Source organism: Phascolarctos cinereus, unplaced genomic scaffold (genome assembly GCF_003287225.1).
Source record: "Phascolarctos cinereus isolate Bilbo 61053 unplaced genomic scaffold, phaCin_HiC Scaffold_5;HRSCAF=322, whole genome shotgun sequence".
NCBI lineage: Eukaryota > Metazoa > Chordata > Mammalia > Diprotodontia > Phascolarctidae > Phascolarctos > Phascolarctos cinereus.
In genome coordinates, this window is record NW_027555958.1 from 225,800,497 (window position 1) to 225,819,960 (window position 19,464).

Here is a 19,464-nt window from a genome sequence, read left to right on the forward strand (position 1 = left end):
TAGTCATGATGTAAAGAACAATTAGAACTAATGGGAGGAATCGTGAGAATGAAGCAATAAAATAAAACAACAAAGGAAAAGGAAAGCAAATAGTATGATTCCATTTGCATTCAGACTCCATAGTTCTTTCTCTGGATGTGGATAGCATTTTCCATCATGAATCTTTTGGAGTTGTCTTAGATCCTTTCCTTGATGAGAAGAGACAAGTCTATCAAAGTCAGTCATCGCACAGTATGACTATTACTGTGTACAAGGTTCTCCTGGTTCTACTCAGAGGAAAGGGCTTTGTAAGCCAGTAAGCTGTCGTGTTCTTGCTTCCTTTATCCATCCTCTCTCCTGGCTGGTGAATTATGATGTTTTGATAGCAAGGACCATGTCATATGTATCACCTACCAGCATCTAGCCATAATGTGGTACATGAATGCTTAGTAAATATACATCAAATTGAATTAAAGTATGATGCATTGGAAAATGCACTAGATTTAAATGAAGAGAACATGGGTTCAAATCCCAGCTTTGTCACTTCTGCCTTTATGACCTTGGAGAAGACACTTAACATCTCTAGACCTCAGTTTCCTCGTCTGTAAAATGGAAGGTCAAATCAACAAGTATTTATTAAGCACTTGCTATATGCCAGGCACTGAGCTAAGCACTGGAAATGCAAATGTAAGCAGAAAGAAAGACAGTCCCAGCCATCTGAGGATGGGGAAAAACAGGAGAGGAAATAAATAAGGGGAAGAACCTTTGAAAAAGAAGGGGAGGAGGATTGGAAAAGGGAGAGTAGGCATAGTAATGGCAAAGTCCAGGGTAAAGGTAAAAACATTGGGCAAATCCAAGATCTTTGTTTTTTGAAATTCTCTCAGTTTAGTATTTAGGATATGGCACCTGCCTGAGAGATTAAAGGCTGATCATTTTTGACCTATTGTCCTACCCATGCCATTGTCCTCTTCTCTTACCTAGTTGGATTCCTACCATGTCACTAATGGATGAGAGACAACAAAGTTCATGGTGGCACAGACAATGGAGGCCATATGTCTAATTAGCACATCAGCTAAGATTTGTTAGTTAGATTTAACTGGTTGCACCTTAGGTAGTGAGTAACTGAGCTACAAGATGCAAAGATTTCCACGGAGCAGGAACTAATAAGATTATAGGGAAGGGAAAGAAGGACTAGCGTGGGATGTAGGATGTGGTAGGATGATAGGAACAGAGAAGGATATCATTAAAAGAGGAAGAAAGGGATAGAAAAGAAATTTTAACATATATAACAATTTTGCCAGGGTACCAGCAGTCCCTACTCACAGCATTGGGTTGCCTTGCTTCCTACTATCTTATTAAGAAAGGGATATTTTATGAGTGCTTTCATCAAGACTCCCTATAACCACAGTTGACCACACTTGGGTTGCCTTTTCAGTAACATTCTATTACAATTCTGTGTTTATCTTTGTTGCTTTTTCCAGTTCCTTCAATGAGTCCCAGTGTGATAATAGATTTGCAGCATGCTTTATGGCCATGGCTTCCCAACCCCAGCCACAAGGCAAGTGAATTAAACCAAAATGAAAACCATTTCTCTTGAGCCTCTGCAAGGCTAGGACTTAGAAAGGATGGGCCAGACACAAATGAAAGAACTAGTGCTATTGAGTTCTTAAGTTAACCAGAGGCAGTCACCATCTCATCAGTCTTCTTCTTAAGGCTCATTGCAACTCTCATCTTTGTGTAATGTATTCTGAGTTTATATTAATAGCCTGGACTCAGTCAGCACTTATCCCAGGTGAACATTGTAAGGACTGGAGAAGGAAAGAATATTGGTCCTTCAGTGACCAATAGATCAAGAGAGTTTAAATCCAATGAATAGTATGGTCAAAGAACTGGACTCTCATAAGTAATAGACTAAAATAACACTAAAACATTCCCATTATATATGCCAGCATTTGCCTAGAAATGTTTTTTGGGCAAAGAGCCATTAGCTTGAAAGGTTGTTTCTGTATGGACCATTTTCAAATGTAATTATAATTGAGTGTAGTAAAATGGAACATTTCTAGCTTAGAAGCCTTTGGATTTTAAAGCACTGTTAGCCAAGTGGTATAAAGGATATCATCAGAGAAATATATGACTGGAAAAAGATGAGCTGATCACACTAAAAGAGTTTCAGATAATTGATGTGCAACCTGGGTACTCCATTGGTACCCACAAAATGTCAAAAGAAGAAGAGGTGGGCTCCCAGAATGTTGGATGGACACCCTCTGGTGGATTTATAAGAGAAGGTGAGACCCATATGATGGTAAGCATGAGGTTATAATGTACACCTTTGGAGAATGTAGTTTGCTTGATGCATTCCTCATCTCATTGATAAAAATCACAAATTAGAATACTGAAGTCAGTCAATCTAGTATCCTTCCATGTTTTTTATTACTTTTTTTTAATTAGAAGAAATTTTTATTTTTTTATTAGAAGAAATTAGTTGAAAATGAAGAAGCTGACCATTTAGGGGCACTATCTCAATTTCACCAAACATCTCAAGGGCATGAGAGTTACCAATAAGGCTCATTCCCTTAGCATAAGAACCTGAGGCATGCCTAGGCCTCTATTTTTTAATGTAACTTTTATTTTACTTTTTTGTCAATTGACAAACATCTTCTATTTTTCTAATTTTCTGTTATAACTATTGTAATACATATTTATAGTCAAACAAAATAAACTCTCACATGGGCCATAACCAAAATCTATGTGTTGTTCTGTACCCTGAGTCTATCATTTCTCTGTCAGGATATGGGTATGCCTCATTGTAAGACCTCTGAAATTATGATAGAATTGACCAGAATTCTTAAGTCTTTACCTCAGCTGAAGCATAATAGATTTTGCCCTGGCCTTATGTGTTAACTTTATATTTTAAGTGTGTTTTCTTATAAATTACATATTGTTGGATTCTGATTTCTAATACATCTGCTAACTTTTCATGTTTTGCAGACAAGTTTATCCCATTCACTTTCATAGTTATGATTGAAAATTGTGCATTCTATTCTCTTATAGTTTTCCCTTTCTTTGTTTTCTGTCAATTATATGAGATAATTTTCCATCCTTCCTCTCCCTTTTACCCTAGTGTATTGATTTTCCCCTCCATTTCCTTTCTCTTTTTAAGATAATCAAAACATAAGAAAACCACTCCTAGGTTGTCTGTCTAATTAGATTCCATTTTTAATCCCTGATTATAATAGAGCTCTGAGGGGATACATGTATCATTGTCTAATATCAGAATATAAACAGTTGATCTTTGTTTAGTCCCTTATAATTGCTCACTAATGTTTAGCTTTTTATATTTCTGTTTATATTTCAAGGTTTCTACTAAACTGTGGTCTTTTCATCATGAACACTTGGAAGTCCTCTATTTCATTGAATGTCTTTTTTTCTCCATGTAGACTTGTACTCAGTTTTTCTGGGTGAATTATTCTTATTCTATATCTTTCACATTCTGGAATATTGTATTCCAAGCTCTCTGCTTCTTTGTACTGGTGACTGCTAAATCTTGTGTGATCTTGACTATGGTATTTGAATTTTTTTCTGGATATTTTCATTATTATTTCTTTAAACTGAAAGATCTCAATTTGAGTGATATTTATGTAAGCTTTTATTTGTGGGTTTCTTTAAGGAGGTTACCAGTGAATTTTTTTCTATCTCAGTTTGCCCTCGGATTCTAAAAGGCATGGGCAATTTTCTTTCATGATTTCTTGAAATATAAATGTCTAAGTTCTTTTTCTTTCTTTTTTGATCATGGCTTTTAGGCATTCTAATGATCTTTAAATTACCTCTTGATCTATTTCCATATCAGTTATCTTTACTATAAGATATTTTACATTTTATTCTATTTTTGAGGCTTTTGTTTTTTATTATCTCTTGTTGTTTCATAGAGTCATTAACTTTTATTTGGTCCATTCTAATTTTAAAGGAATTTGTTACTTTAATAAGATTTTTTTTTACCCTTTATACCTACTGTTAATTCCCTTTCCAATTTCTTCTAATGCTCTCTTTTTTCCTTCTAGCACTCCCATTTCATATATAAAAGTATTTTTAGACTCTTTTTAAAAAATTCTTGCTTCATCTCTTCCTGGCATTCTAGTTGAACTTGTGCTCAAGCTATAATTTTTTGTTTGTTTGTTTTGGCCTTTTTGAGGCTTTCCTTATAGAGATTTTGGAGTCTTTCTCTCCTTTTGGGTTTATGTCTTGAGCATCCCTATTAACATAATAGTTCTTTATGATAGTATCCTTCTTTTGTTTGCTCATTCTTCCAGCCTGCTTTTTGACCTTGGATGTTATATTAGGATTGGGCTCTGTGTGCACTTCAAGAGGGAATGTTTGAGCTGAGCTTGCATTCTCTTGGGTTCTGCTGCTACTTTCTTAGGTTATTAAGTGTGGAGTTACTCTAGGAACCCAGGAACAACTCAAGCTAGGGAACTGAAAACTTCCAGTGCTTCTGAGGTGTTCTGATCCAGAGAAGAGTTTGATGCTTGTCCTCCTGGTCTGAACTCTGCAAGTTCTTGACCTAGATTTGGACTGCAACATTGTATTTGTGAACTTGTCCTTGGCTGGAGTTCCAGTAGACTGCTGCTGAACTTGGCCACTATTGGTCAGCTGGAAAGCTCTGCTAGTTCATAGTGACTGACCTGCAGGCTTTTGGTGTGAGTTTCCTGCCCTGGTTATTCTGCTGCAAGCTCCAAACTGGGCTGGAGGCTGGAATTGAGATCCTTTCCTCAGCCCCACTCTGCTTCATTCCTATGGGTCAGAGACACACAGCTATTGCTTTCTTCTGAACTTGTTCCTCACTCAGCACCTAGCCTAGGGCCCACAATTACTCCTCACCCTGAATGCCACTCCTAGGTGTAGATCCCCTCCTAGGTGTAGATCCCCTTCTCAGTCTACCAAGGATCTGTGACCTAGAACTGGCTGGTGAGCACAAAATCTGCCAGCTGACATCTTTTCTTGCAACCTATATGATGTTAGACCTCTTTCTGTATGGGTCTAGGACCTCCTTTTTGCCCTGTTCTCAGTCTCAGCCTTCTTTCAGTCATCGTGGATAAATTGCTGTGCTCAGTTATTCCTGGCTAGATCCTGTCCCCAGTGTCTACAGACCCCTCTGTCTGCCTCCCTATGCCTACTGGGGCTGGAAAAAAAATGATTCACTGGGATTTTTTTTTCTTGGATTTCCCAATCAGGACTTGATATGATGCATTTTTCTAGATCTTTGTGGAGGAGTTGTTGGGAGAGAATTCAGTTGTATGTCTTTCTACTATTCTTCTAGCATGGCTCATCCTCTCTGCTTCCCTTTGACCCAAACAGGTAGGGCATGTGGACAGCGAAAAGAACACTGGCTCTGAATTTAGAGAAACAAAGGATTTCTGTTTAAATCCTAACCTCTGGTGTTCATATCACAAGCAATTCTCTGCCTTTACACTTCCAGAGAAAGGGTGGCTATATCTTCCTCTCAGGGTGCTAGGAGTGGAATGTCTTTTCTCTGATATAATTGGCTCAAGCTCTTCCTCTCAATTCCATTAAGTCACTTTAAACCAATTAGCTTTTATAAAAGGGTATTTACTTTGAAGCCCTAGCAATAACAACCCTCATGTATACCTTCAGGACAAACTCTAGCCTATACCACTTCAGTCTCTGAAGAGAGCAGACTTAGCTCAGTTCCTACATAACATTGGTCCTACCAAGTTCATGTTCAAATAAGGTATCACTCAAAAATGATGCTCTGTTTCAGTGACTACTGGGATAGGTCCCCAAAGGTCTTTTCTACAGATCACAATTTGCTCCTTGGAGTAGCAATATTAGACTGACTTAGACTCAGACTCCTAGAACCCAGGACTCCCAGGTAGCTTGCTCACCTGACCTTCCTGAAACTCACAAGGCCACAGTGTCCAAACCCTTCACCTAAAACCAAAGAACAAATGCTGATGTGGACAAAGGATCAGGGCCCTAGGGCCCAACGCTTTTCCATTTGCAGCATTTTCTCTCACTGGACACAACAGCAAAGTAGTCAGATCAACAACAAAGATCCACCAAGAGAGCAGCTAAGAAGAATGGGAGAATGGCCAAAGCTCTGGCTGGCTGGTGCCTTCTGTAGACACTCTCAGTTCCACCTATCTAGCCAGTTGAAGAAGGTGCCATTCTCCGTGTGGTTAGCATTCTGGAACCAGTCACTGAACTCTACACATGTTCTGGTCTCTCCAGGACATTTCATTATACATCATCACAACACTCCTGGAATCAGAGTTCTCTTCCTCTTCCATATGGGGAATTACATCAGTGTCTCTTTGCCCATGTAACAGCCCTGGTTACACTCACTATACGTGTGACTTTGGGCAAGTCAATTGACCTTCATGGGCCTCAGTTTCCTCATCTATAAAACAAAGGAGATATACTAGATGTCCTCTAAGATCTCTTTCAACTCAATATCTATTATCTTATGTGACCCTTTCCCACTAGAGCAGACAAATGTGAAGGGCAACCAAATTGCCTGAGTCAGGCTAAATTCAGAGAGGAGTCCATTTTTTATTTTCCGTGAGGCAATGAGGGGCCATTAGGATGACATCACATTAGCTACCACTCAGGCATTTGTATGCAAATTGAACACTTCAATCTAAACCATCATTATGAGGAGTATGTACTAAGAAATCAGTCCCCTTAAGTTCTCAATTGACTACACAGATAACATTCAGAGAGGCAGTGATTAATTTGAGCAGATTGAGTTAATGGGTCAACTGGTCACTGAAAGGGGAAACAATGAAGATGTTTTCATTATCATCTTATTAAAGTTAATGTACTCAAATGGATCATTTATGTGAATTTTTTCTCAACTCTTAAAGGTATTTTCCCTTAAGTTTACATAGAGGGTCCACCCACCATAGTGAGGACATTACTCTTAAGCTAATGCAAAGATACCAGTGGAGAGAACAAGAGCTGCCCATTGGTTGTTCCTCCCTCATGTCAAGTAACCAGACCATGTTTCTGTATCAATCCTAACTAAGATACCTTCATCCCGTTTCTGTGTCATGGTTTGTTTGTGATATATGGCAGCAGGCTCATATCCCAAACTATATGTGAGTCTCCATTGCCCTTTGAATGAAACTTGTTTTTAATTTTTTGAAGATTATGACTCATAGCCAAACATCACAAATAGAATAATGGTATTAAAAAGATGGTCCTTGTTTCTGAAAGTATAGTGCCCTTAAAGGAACTTTGTAATTTTCCAAAGGCCATTCAGCCCACCTTCTTCCTACTTAATTGTGAGCCCATTCCAGGTTTATCTTCACCCTCTTTCTCTGTGTGTGTGTGTATACATGCACACACACATACACACACACAGGCACACATATACATACATACATACATATACATATACATATATACACACATATTTTGCAGTACCTGTCCATGTATGTGTATATATATGTATATGCATATACTACTTATAAGTATACACACATATACATATAATTATATATTTATATATATATGCCTAAACGTGCATGTATACATGCATGTAATTGTTTTGTTATTCATATATTCAAATACTGGGTTTCCTTTATGCTTTCTAAGTTTGGAATAAAAATAAAATAATATTATGTATCCACATATATGCAAACATACATTTAATGACAAATAAAGATCTTTATCCACTTTCTAATGGCCATTCCTCTCTTTCACCTTTCTTTTGCTAGGTTAAAGAAGCCATGGCCAAGCTCATTCTTGCTCTGGGGAAAGAGGGTCCCTTGTGTACAGATAGTGCAATAGTCTTAACCCGCTTCCTCACAGATGAAGGCATGAAGCCTCTGGGTGACTCAGTAAGTGCCTTTGTCTGGGAACATTCACCCTCCTGGAACTTACTCATTCGTAGGTAAATTCAAGGTTCAGAGAAGGGGAATGGGGGGATTGCTTGCCATATGGATCCAGTCTTCTTAGTAAAGGAGGAAATGATGTTTCCTGCTTAAGGATCATGGGGAAGAGATGGAGTAAGATGCTTGAGGCCAAAGAAAAAATCTAAACAACCACTGTAGAGAATGTGATACAGTATCAAGCAGAAGGTGGGCAAGGATTGTAGTACAGTAGTGAAGGCCCACTTGGAGCTGGATAGTATAAATTTTCAGAGAACCCTATGACAGGGTTTAGTGATTTCCTCCAACATCATCTAGTCTTTTAAGAGAAAAAGTAAAGGAGACAGATGGCAGGAATTAGTAAGATTGAAGGTTAGCAGCTGAGAAATAGAAGGATCAGGGATGTGCTGAAATCAATTTGAACCAGCTTTGTAGAAATGATTGTTAAATTTTCAGCATGAGCATTTATTTACACTTCAGAAATTGGCAAATATTAGAAGTCAGGACATTCTTTACTGTTTTATTGATTGTGTAGACTCAAAGTGATTGAGAAAATGTTAATAGTATAGGTTAAATGTAAAAGTGTGTCACACTACATTTTCTTGTTCTGGTAGAATGGTTGCCAAACATTTACCAACATAGTGACAAGCTGAATGGGCATTTTAACCGTAAAGTCAATGATAGTGCTTGCTACCCACTCTTAAGTTATTTTATTGATCATCTTCAGAAACCTCCAAAGCAAAAGGGGTTTAGTTCATTCATTTTTCAGTCATCATGTCTGACTCTTCATGATCTCATTTGGGGTTTTCTTGGCAAAGACACTGAAGTGGTTCGCCATTTCCCTCTCTAAAGGAAAAAGGTAACATGAAAGAAAGACAGGTTGAAATCAATCAATGTTCTGTTTTTATTCAGATAAATGAATTATCCTGAATCACCCAATTAACATTCATTTATATTCAGTCCTTTGGCTTTTTTTTTCTATTTGACTTGTGATTTTATCACTAGAGAGAACTCCCAGTGTGGAAAACTCCTCTACCTAATTCAGATGGCAACTTCTCTGTAACTTTGCGGTAGAGAGAGTTGTCTGGGAGTACTAAGAGGTTATATGATTTGCCCATGGTCACATAACTATTATGTGTGAAAGGTGGGACTTGAACCGATGTCTTCCTAACTCCAACACAATTCCTCTATGTACCATGTCATGCTGCCTCATCAATTTGTCTTTTACAATTGTCCAGTTGTTTCTTATGAATTTGATTTTCTCCCCCATACCTTCCCCTGTCCCCCTAACAAGAGTATAAATTCCTTGAAATCAAAGACAATATTTCAGTGCCTCCCACCCCTACCCCACTCCTGCCCCAAAGGCAGGTAGGTGTTAAAGTGGATAAAGTGCTGGGCCTGAAGTCAGGAAGACCTGAATTCAAATCCAGCCTCAGGTACTAACTGTAGGATGCTGGACAAGTCATTAAATTTCTGTCTCAATTTTCTCATCTGTAAAAAATACCTTACAGGAAGACTAATCTTCCTGAGTTCAAATCTGGCCTCAGATACTTACTAGCTGTGTGACCCTGGCCAAGTCACTTAACCCGTTTGCCTCAATTTCCTCATTCGTAAAAGTAAGCTGGAGAAGGAAATGGCAAATCACTCCAGTATCCTTGACTAGGAAACACCAAATAGGGTCAGGAAGAGTCAGGCAATGACTGACATGACCGAACAGCAACAACCCATGCAGAGGGAAGTTATGAGGGGGACCCTTGGTAGATAGCAGTCCTATCACAAAGGGCCACATAAGAAAGTCTCTCATGGGGCAGCTAGGTGGTGCAGTGGATAGAGCTCTGGCCTTGCAGTCAGAAGGACCTGAGTTCAAATCTCACTTCAGACACTTGACATTTACTAGCTCTGTGACCCTGGGCAAGTCACTTAACCCTGACTGCCTCAGGGGAAAAAAAAAGCCAGGGAAAGAAGGAAAGGACCTCTCCAGATTTATGATAAAAAGGTCTAAGATAAGGTATCCAAAGAATGACTGAGCTGGGATAACTATAGAAAAGTACTGTCTTTCCTAGGTTCCAGGTTCCCACATCTATATCTGGCAGCTGGTGAAGCAAATTCTGGGAGGCCAAGAGATAGATCTAGAACTGAGCTAATGTTAAGAACAAGGCCTGGTCTAGGAAGATCAGCAGAAGGAAAGAGAGAGTTAAACCAGAGTGAAGTAACTTAGTACCCTGCCATTTGTGCTCAAGATGATATCCTTGAAAAAACCTTTGATAAAAACTAACTACATTTGATCCTTTATATCTATGGTCACTTATTTCTCATTTTTTCTATACATATACACGTTCCATCTAAGTCTGGGAGGAAAGCATGGGACTTAATGGGTCATACAAATGTGGGGTAGTCCTAGTTAAAAGAATTGTTGACCCAGTAGTAGTGATAGTGGGTAGCTAGGTGGTACAGTGGCTAGAACACAGGACCTGGAGTCAGGAGGACCTGAGTTCAAATCCAGCCTCAGACAATTCCTAGCTGTGTGATCTTGGGCAAGTCATTTAAGCCTACTTATCTCAGTTCTTCATCTGTAAAATGATCCGGAGAAGGAAATGGCAAACCACTTCAGTATCTTTGCCAAGAAAACCCCCAAAAGGGGGTCAGAGAGTCAGACGTGACTGAAATGATTCAACAATAAAAACAAGAAATGATAGTAGTAGGGATGGTAGTAATGATAGTGATAGTAGTGTTCTACTTTTCCCTTATAAGACTTTGTAATAAATCCCCATGGAAAATATTTAAGAGGGTGATGGGTTGTTTTTTCCAGAGCTAGATTATGGGATCATAGGATAACAGGAACATAGGATCATAGGATCATCATTTTGGAACTGGGAGTAGGGAAAGAAGATGCAGGTATAACCATTCACTCTTCCCTCAAAACAGGGAGCTGGGTATCTGAGAGCTAGATATTAGGTGACCAAAGAAAAACAAACAGAAGTGGTAGCAACAAAAAACCATTAGAGGGCAGCAGAGAACCAGATTCAGGACTTTTTGTTATGAAAAGAGGAGAGTCACCATGAAGCAAGGAGATAGTGAAAATGATGGTGGTGGTGGTGACTTGTCTCTTTCCAAAAATGCTCTCCCTCTCCTGTCCAAGACGGGTCAGAAGAGCAAAGAGCATGTGATGTAAAGACTAGTGAACAAAATAAGGGAGGCCTCATCCTAACATTACCTTTGGTGCTAATCAAGTGTTAAAGCTCCCTTAAGGACACTCCTCAACCTCCATTTGGGCACCTATAAAGTAGAATTCAGATTATTTTTTAAGTATCATGTGACCCTCAGTATGAGAGAGCTTCTCAGGCATTCAAATGTAATTTACTAAACGAATGAAGATAATTGATTTCAATATCATCTATGTTCTTAACTTGGTACTTTATGAAGAGTGAATAAAATTAGCTAGAGACTATCTCAATTGAATTAGAAAGGTAATTCTTCAATACAGGTGCTCTGTACCTGTCTTCCATTTTTTCCTCATGCTTTCTTTCTGATCATGCCTTTCTGATCTTTTTGATACTGTGAAAAAAGTAGAGTGACTAATGAACTATCTCTAATGATTTTACCTTCCTCCCAAAGACTTCAGATGAGAAAGAGATTAATGATGAAAGCATGAAACTGAAAAAATTATGCCTGGAAATCTTAACTGACTGTGTCCATAATCCCTCTATGGCCAAGGTAAGGCAATTCTTTCATCACTTCTCAGGGTATCCATCAACAGAGTTTCCTGACTCTCCAGTGAACTATAAATATAAGATCAGTATCTTTCTGCAAATAAAGATGCATGAAAGTTAGTTTCTTTCCTGATAAAAGTTATTGAAGTTCCTCATGAGGGAGGGACTAAGATTCACATAATATTGCCAACTGAGGGGGCAGGGTAATGGGTGGAAATCTATCCAAATTTAATTACTATCACTTCCAAGGCATTATTAGTTTGAGATTGTGGTTAAAACTCCAAAAGGAAATGAGGAGAAAAGTCAGTCCTAATGAAGATCGCCTTTTTCCCCAGCTCATGTGGCCAATGTTACTGGAATACATAGCCCCAGATCAATATGCCAGCGTCTCCCTTATCCTTAGCCTTGTGTTGTACCTGGCTGAGAAGCTTCAACATGAAGAGCAGCATGGCCTGGACATCAACTATTCTGAATGTGTACTTGGCAGGTGCACTGTTGTCACATTCATTATCTTGTACGAAGTTGGGATGATAGTGTCTGCTTCATGTCTTCCACACAACTAGATGTCATTGTTAAACACACACTAGGGAAGGTGATGGTGGCCAAGAAGACACTTGTTTCTATTATTATTCCCACTGACTACTGCATCAATGTACTTTAAAATGTACTGTTTATTATTTTATTTTGGTGCCTTTTCATGACACAGTAAAAGGGAGGAAAAGAAAAATCTTCCCATTCCCAGGTTGATGGAGAGAGAGTGAGAGGGAGAGAGACAGAGACAGACAGACAGAGAGAGAATGATAGAATATGAGAGACACAAAGGGAGGGAGGGATAAAGAAAGAAAGAAAGAAAGAAAGAAAGAAAGAAAGAAAGAAAGAAAGAAAGAAAGAGAGAGAGAGAGGGAGAGAGGGAGAGAGGGAGAGAGGGAGGAAGGAAGGAAGGAAGAAAAGAAGGAAGGAAGGAAAAAAGGAAGGAAGGAGGGAGGAAGGAAAAAAGGAAGGAAGGGAGGGAGGGAAGGAGGAAGGAAGGGAGGGAGGGAGGGAAGGAGGAAGGAAGTGAGGGAGGGAGGGAAGGAAGAAGGAAGGAGGAAGGAAGGAAGGAAGGAAGGAAGGAAGGAAGGAAGGAAGGAAGGAAGGAAGGAAGGAAGGGAGGAGGGAGGGAGGAGGGAAGGAAGGAAAAAGAAAGTCCCAACAGCAGGGACTATTCCAAAATCCCTGATTGTAAAGGAAGGTCCTTGATGCTTCTTAGCTTGTAGGAAGATGCATATTAAAGTTATGGAGGATCTAATTCATTTTCTCAGTCACTGATTAAGCCAATGCCACCTCCAGGGCTGAAGAAATCCTTGTACTAAACTGAGAAGCTAATCTAGATTATGTGGGACTTATTACCAAACCTCAGTTCAGGTATGGTTTCTCATAGTCTACTATAAAGATTGTTTGTGAATGAAAAGAAAATGTTAAAGGACCACCTAAGTGTCCTTGGATTGTATAATGTATGTATTTGATGTTTCCTGCATTGTTACTTTGGAACCTTTGCATTTCTTTAACTTTCTTTTAAAGAAGTGAGCCTAAAATCTCTGAGACCACTAAATAAGCTGATCCTGTTCCAAAAAAAAAGTAGCAGAATACATACATGCAAGTCACCTGACCTAAGTCTCAGTTGTCTCCTTTTTAAAATGATAGGATTGGATCACAAGGGCTTTAAGAGGTTCCTTCTAGCTCTAAATCCATGATTCTATGTAACTAAATCCCCAAATACTCTAGGTTTGCAATTTTGTTGAGCTTTATTTAAGACCCTTTGTAACTTTTGGCCAGTGCCCTGATAATCATGAAAGAAGGAATGCTTGGCCTCTGAGATTGGCAGATTCAAAGAACCTTCCACTAAAGACAGCCCCACTCAATATTTCAAAACCTTAACATTGAAGATTGTGCTTTTCTACATGACCTGGTGTGGCATAGTAATGCCATTAGTAATGCCCTTCAAGAAGTTATTCTCTTGTGTAACCTGGGTCTGAAACCTAAAGTGGATTTAATTGATTTCATGGAATTACATTTAGAGGGGAATCAATAGCTATCACAGAATATGGATTCTTGTTGTCCTGTGATCCTTACACTAACAAGTATGAGAGGGATATAGTCTTTCTGTATACCTCAAAGAATATATGCAATTGACCAAACAGAAACCATAGTGGAACAATTTTCCTTAGCTAACAATGCCAGCTATAAAGATGAAAAGAATGTCATCAGAAGAATCTATGACCAGAAAAAGATATGAATTAGTCGTGAAGAGACAGTGAGGGATAATCAATGGATAGCCTAAATATTCCGTTGGTATCCATACAATGCCAAGAAATCTATAGGATGGATCCCCATGCATATCATTGGTCGGACACCTGTGGATTGATATATAGGAAGACATGGAAAAGAAAGAGTCTCAGGATGACAAGGAGAGGTTAGATTTCAATCTGCGCCCACCTCTACTCCTCCAATGATACACTGTAGCTCTGCCCGCCATCTACTGTGTCCTCTGTGATCCTCATTTTGAATTTCTTCCTCTTGTGGATCATCAATCTTCTGACACGTGACGCTGTATTCTTGGACATCCTTTCCAAAACTGATTATATTTTCTCACATACCTCTCACACTGATATTGGGGGGAGAGTAGTAATTCTCTCTGCCCTTCAAGGTTCTCCCCCTGCTATCACCACTCAACAAGCCTTCCTCCTTTGAAGTTTACTCTATATAAATTTATTTTATATAGGTCTAGGTCCTGGTGGCTATTATCTACCAATCCACAGGTCATTTCTGCATACTTTTTGAAGGCATTCAGTACCTAGTTAATAGTCTTCCTTTCCAGCCTGACAACTACCCCCCCCCACTGCTAGACACTTCAAATGCTCCCTCAAATGCTTTAACCTCCTTGTTTTTCAGTTTAATCAACTTCCATGACCTGCTTCTCTTTATCTGTGCTCAGAAATAGTCATTATTTATGATCTCTCATCATCCACATATATATATTAATTCTATGACCAAGAGCTCTGAAATGTCTTTATCCATTCATAATTTCCTATTTTCCTTTCCACCTTTCACTATGTCTTCCTCCTCCTAAATCTATTATTAATCCTTACCATGACCTCCAATCCCTCTACCCCTCAATACTTTCCCAAGCTAGTACCACTACTCGGTCTTCACTTTCTTCACCTCCCAATCTTAATCTCTAACTTGCTCAGTTCCACCATATATTATCCATTATTTTTGAACCCCTTGCTCTTTTGTTCTGTTGCTACCCTTGCTAAACCACAGCCTTGGATTGCTCTCACCGTTTGCCTCCTCTGCTTCTACTCACGTGTTACTGAATGGGATCTGGGAAAATTCACAAAACTGGGCCACCTGAGTCTACTATATTTATGTGACCTAATCTCAACTGGGCCCTTGATTTGCAAGGCAATGCCTCTTCTCTTCCCTAATTGTTTCTAGTCTAGACCATCCCACATAATGACTGTTCCAATAAAAGCCTTTCATATCAGCTTATTCTTCTCCATCTCAGAGCCCCTTTCCCTCCCTGTTATAGCTTCTCCCTTTCTCTACTTCTTAAGTCTCTGATAAAGAAGTTGCTAATACATATGTCCTATGTCCCATTTCCTCCATTGTATCCTGAAGATTACCACCCCCAAAAACTGCCACTTCTCTTTCAAATCTTCAATCTTTCCCTTTCTATTGGCTCCTTTTTTCCTGCTGCCTACAAACATTCCAGAGTGTCATTGATTTAAAAAAAAAATGACATCAAGATTTCTCTTTCTGTATCTCTCCTTTTGCCAGTCAAACTCCTAGAAAAAATTGCTTACACTATTTGTCTCACTCACTTCAAAATTCTTTGCGTTATGGCTGTTCTCTCTAAAGTGCCCAATGATGTCTTAATTTTTCTCATTTATTTTCTTTTATTTTCTCTCAATTACAGTAAAAATTTTTTAAACTTTTTTTTTTAAATTTTGAGTTCCAAATTCTCTCCCTACCTCCCTCTCCTTGCCCCTCTTTAAGAAGGCAAGCAATTTGGGGTTTATCAAATACTACATCACTATGGTCATTTTCTACTGAATATTGTGTCTATTCTATTGTGTCTATAATCTATTCCACTGATTTCACCACTCTGTTTCTTAGCCAGTATCACATTGTTTTGATGATTAGAACTTTGTAATACAGTTTGAAATACTAAGCCACTTTCCTTCACATTTTTTTCACTTATTCCCTTGATGTACTTGACCATTTGTTCTTCCAGATGAATTTTGTTATTTTTTCTAGCTCTGTAAAATAATTTTTGGTAGTTTGATTTATATGGCACCAAATAAGTAAATAAATTTAGGTAGAAATGTTCATTTATCATATTGGCTCAATTTACCCATGAGCAATGAATTTTTTTTCAAATTGTTTAGATCTGACTTTATTTGTGTGAGAAGTGTTTTGTAACTGTGTTTATATAGTTTCTGGGTTTGCCTTGGCAGGTAGACTCTAAAGTATTTTATATTATACATAGTTATTTTAAATGGAATTTCTTTTTTTATGTCTTCCTGCTGATCTTTGTTGGTAATATATAGAAATGCTGATGACTTATGTGTGTTAATTTTATATCCTGCCATTTTGCTGAAGCTGTTAATCACTGCAACTAGTTTTTCAGTTGATTTTCTAGAATTCTTTAAGTATACCACCATATTGTTTGCAAAGAGTGATAGTTTTATTTACTCATTGCCTATTCAAATTCCTTCCATTTCTTTTCTTCTCTTATCACTATGGCTAGCACTACTAGTACAATATTGAATAGTGGTAATAATGGACATCCTTGCTTCACCCCTGAAATTACTGGAAAGGCTTCTAGATTCTCCCCATTACAGATAATGCTAAATAATGGTTTTAGATAGATACTACTTGTCATTTTAAGCAAAGTTCCATTTATTTCTATTCTTTTTAATATTTTTCATAGGAATGAGTATTGTATTTTATCAAAAGGATTTTTTTTCTGAATCTATCGAAATAATCCTAGGACTTTCGCTAGTTTTGTTATTTATATGGTCAATTATATTGTTAGTTTTCCTAATACTGTCATTTGACTTTTTATTCATTATTTGCTTTGATTATTTCATTTTGCATCACTTCATGTAAGAGTCTTTGCATATTTGCTATTCTTTGCAATACTTGATACTGTTAATTATCTTCTTCTCCTGAATGGTCTCTCCTCTCTCAGATGTGAAGCTGACCCTCTCTTGGTCTTCTACCTGTCCAACTGCTTCTTCTCAGTCTCCTTAGCTGGGTTATCATTCATGTCATATATTCCTAACTCTGCACATATTCCCTAAGCTCTGTTTTTTCTCTTCTCTCCATGATTTCATCAACTCACATGGATTTAACTATCTTATCTAGATGATGATTCCAAGATCTATGTATCTCTCCTGAACTCCAGTATCATATCACCAACTGGATATTAGAACTAGATGTCCTTAGATATCTCAAAGTCAGTGTGTCCAATATTAAAATCAAATCTCCCAACCAAATATATTCCTCTTCTAAACATCCATATTTTTGTCTGGGATACCACTATCCTTCTAGTCACCTAAGTCCACCACATTAATGTCATATTTATTTCTTCACTCTCACTCACCCCCTATTAACCACTCAGTTTCAAATGCCGTCATTTTCTATCTATACATCACACCTGCCTTTCTTTCCATTCACATTGCCACCACCTCAGTGCAGACCCTCTTTAGACCTTTGCCTCCCAATTGGTCTCCATACCTTAAATTTTATCCTGCTCCAGTCCTTCTGACACATGACTGTTAAAGAGATTTTTCTAAAGTCAAGTCTGACCATGTAACTACCCTAATCAATCCCTAATGCTTCCAAGATGAGACAGATTCTTCATCATTTAAAGCCCTTAATACCCTGGTTACAACTTCCCTTTCCAGACCTTTTTCCTTCTACATACATAACATTTCAGTCAAACTGACCTTCTTATTGTTCCTCATATACGACATTACATTGTCTACCTTTGTATCTTTGCATTAAGTGTCTCCCATGCCTGAGAATGCAATCAATACCCTCTTCTCTCATCTCATGTTTCCTTCAAAGCTCAGATCAAGTACCACCTTCTACATGAAGCTTTTCTTGATCCTCCTCTGAGCTGCAGTAACATCCCTTTCTCCCATCACCTTATATCAATTTTCTACATAATCTACATTTTTCTATATACCTGTATATGTTATCTATATATCTAGACATTATCTAGACTGCAAGCTCCTGGAGGGCAGGGGCTGTTATACTCTTGTCTTTGTAGCCACCAGCTCCTAGTACAGGCTTGGTACATAGTAGACATTGAATAAATGTTTGTTGATTGATTGCATAATTGGAAGGAGTACCTCTATCAATGAGATTATTGACCCATTGCATCACAGAAGTTACAATGGGTAAAATCCACTACAAACAGCAAATATCACAATTCCTACTCATTGTTTATAGATAGAGCTACAAAAGACAATAGAAATATGCCATATATTGTAACGATAATTGTTGATATCAAGACCTTGTATTCAAAAGAAAGATATTTTAAGGCAACTCAATACAATTTATGGTGGTTATTGACCATTTGGGGATTTCATTGCTCCCATGACAATAACTTGTCTCTGTGTAGCCTCCACTAAAGTTCTATGCCAAATACCTCATTATGACATGGATGTGATCCTGGATCAATGAAGCAAAATCTCTGGCAAGTGTGACCAAGCCAAAAAAGCTTCCTTATTTACCCAGTGACAGACTGTGTCTACTGTCTGGGGAGCAACCCAGCCAAGTTCAGAGAGGTTAATCCCACAGTGTTGGCCACAGACAGTAAATTTTCTTTCTTTTGTTTTCTACCATAGCAATTCATAAAGCCCATCTACTAAGACATGTATAAATTTCTCTGTATGGCAGTTGAGTGTTAAATAAATGCATTTTCATTGATTCATTCATTCACAGCGTACTCCACTTTCTCCCTTGCTGGTTTCTTATATGATAATCCATTCTATGGCCCAATCACACGGATCTATTTCCTATACTTCTCACAGGACACTGGATTTTCCTTCTCTGTGCCTTTTCACTGGGCTTCCCCCATGTCTACACTGCTCTCCCTCCTCACCTATGCCTCTTGGAATCCCTGGTTTTCTTCAAATCTTAAGTGCTGTCCTCTATAGGAAGCTTTACTTGATCCCCACAGCTATGTGTCCTCCCTCCCAAAACTATTCTGCATTCTTTTTGTATATATTCTATATTCTATTTATATATATTCCATATTTATATCTATATCGATGTATAGACATACATACATATATTTTGTTGCTGAGTTGTTTCAGCTATGTGTCTGACTCTCCATGACCTCATTTGGCATTGGCAAGATATTGGAGTGATTTGCCATTTCCATCTCCAGTTCATTTTACAGATGAGGAAACTGAGGTAAACAGGGTAAAATGACTTGGCCAAGATCATACAGCTAGTAAGTGTTTGAGACCAGATTTGAACTCATATCTCCCTAATTCCAAGCCCAGCAGTCTACCCACTGCTCCACAGAGATACCCACATACATACATACACACATATATATACATTTACACATATACATATACGTATATACACGTTGCCTCACTCCAACTAAAATGTAAGGTTCTTAAGAACAGGAGCTGTTTTACTTTAATCATTTTGTCCCCAGTGCTTAGTACAGTGCCTGGTGCCTAGTAGGTGCTTAATAAATACTTTGATTGGTTGATTTTAAAGCTTCTGGCACCCACACTGATAAAGTCACAGTTCTTCTGAAGTATTAAGGTAGAATTTTAATTTTTTCTTTTAAATACTATTTTATTTTTCCAATT

The 19,464-nt window shown here is 38.2% G+C and overlaps 1 pseudogene; it reads left to right on the forward strand.

Moving 5' to 3' along the window:
* LOC110213555 (maestro heat-like repeat-containing protein family member 1) overlaps positions 1-19,464 on the forward strand; it is a 109,905-nt pseudogene that overhangs the window by 3,132 nt on the left and 87,309 nt on the right.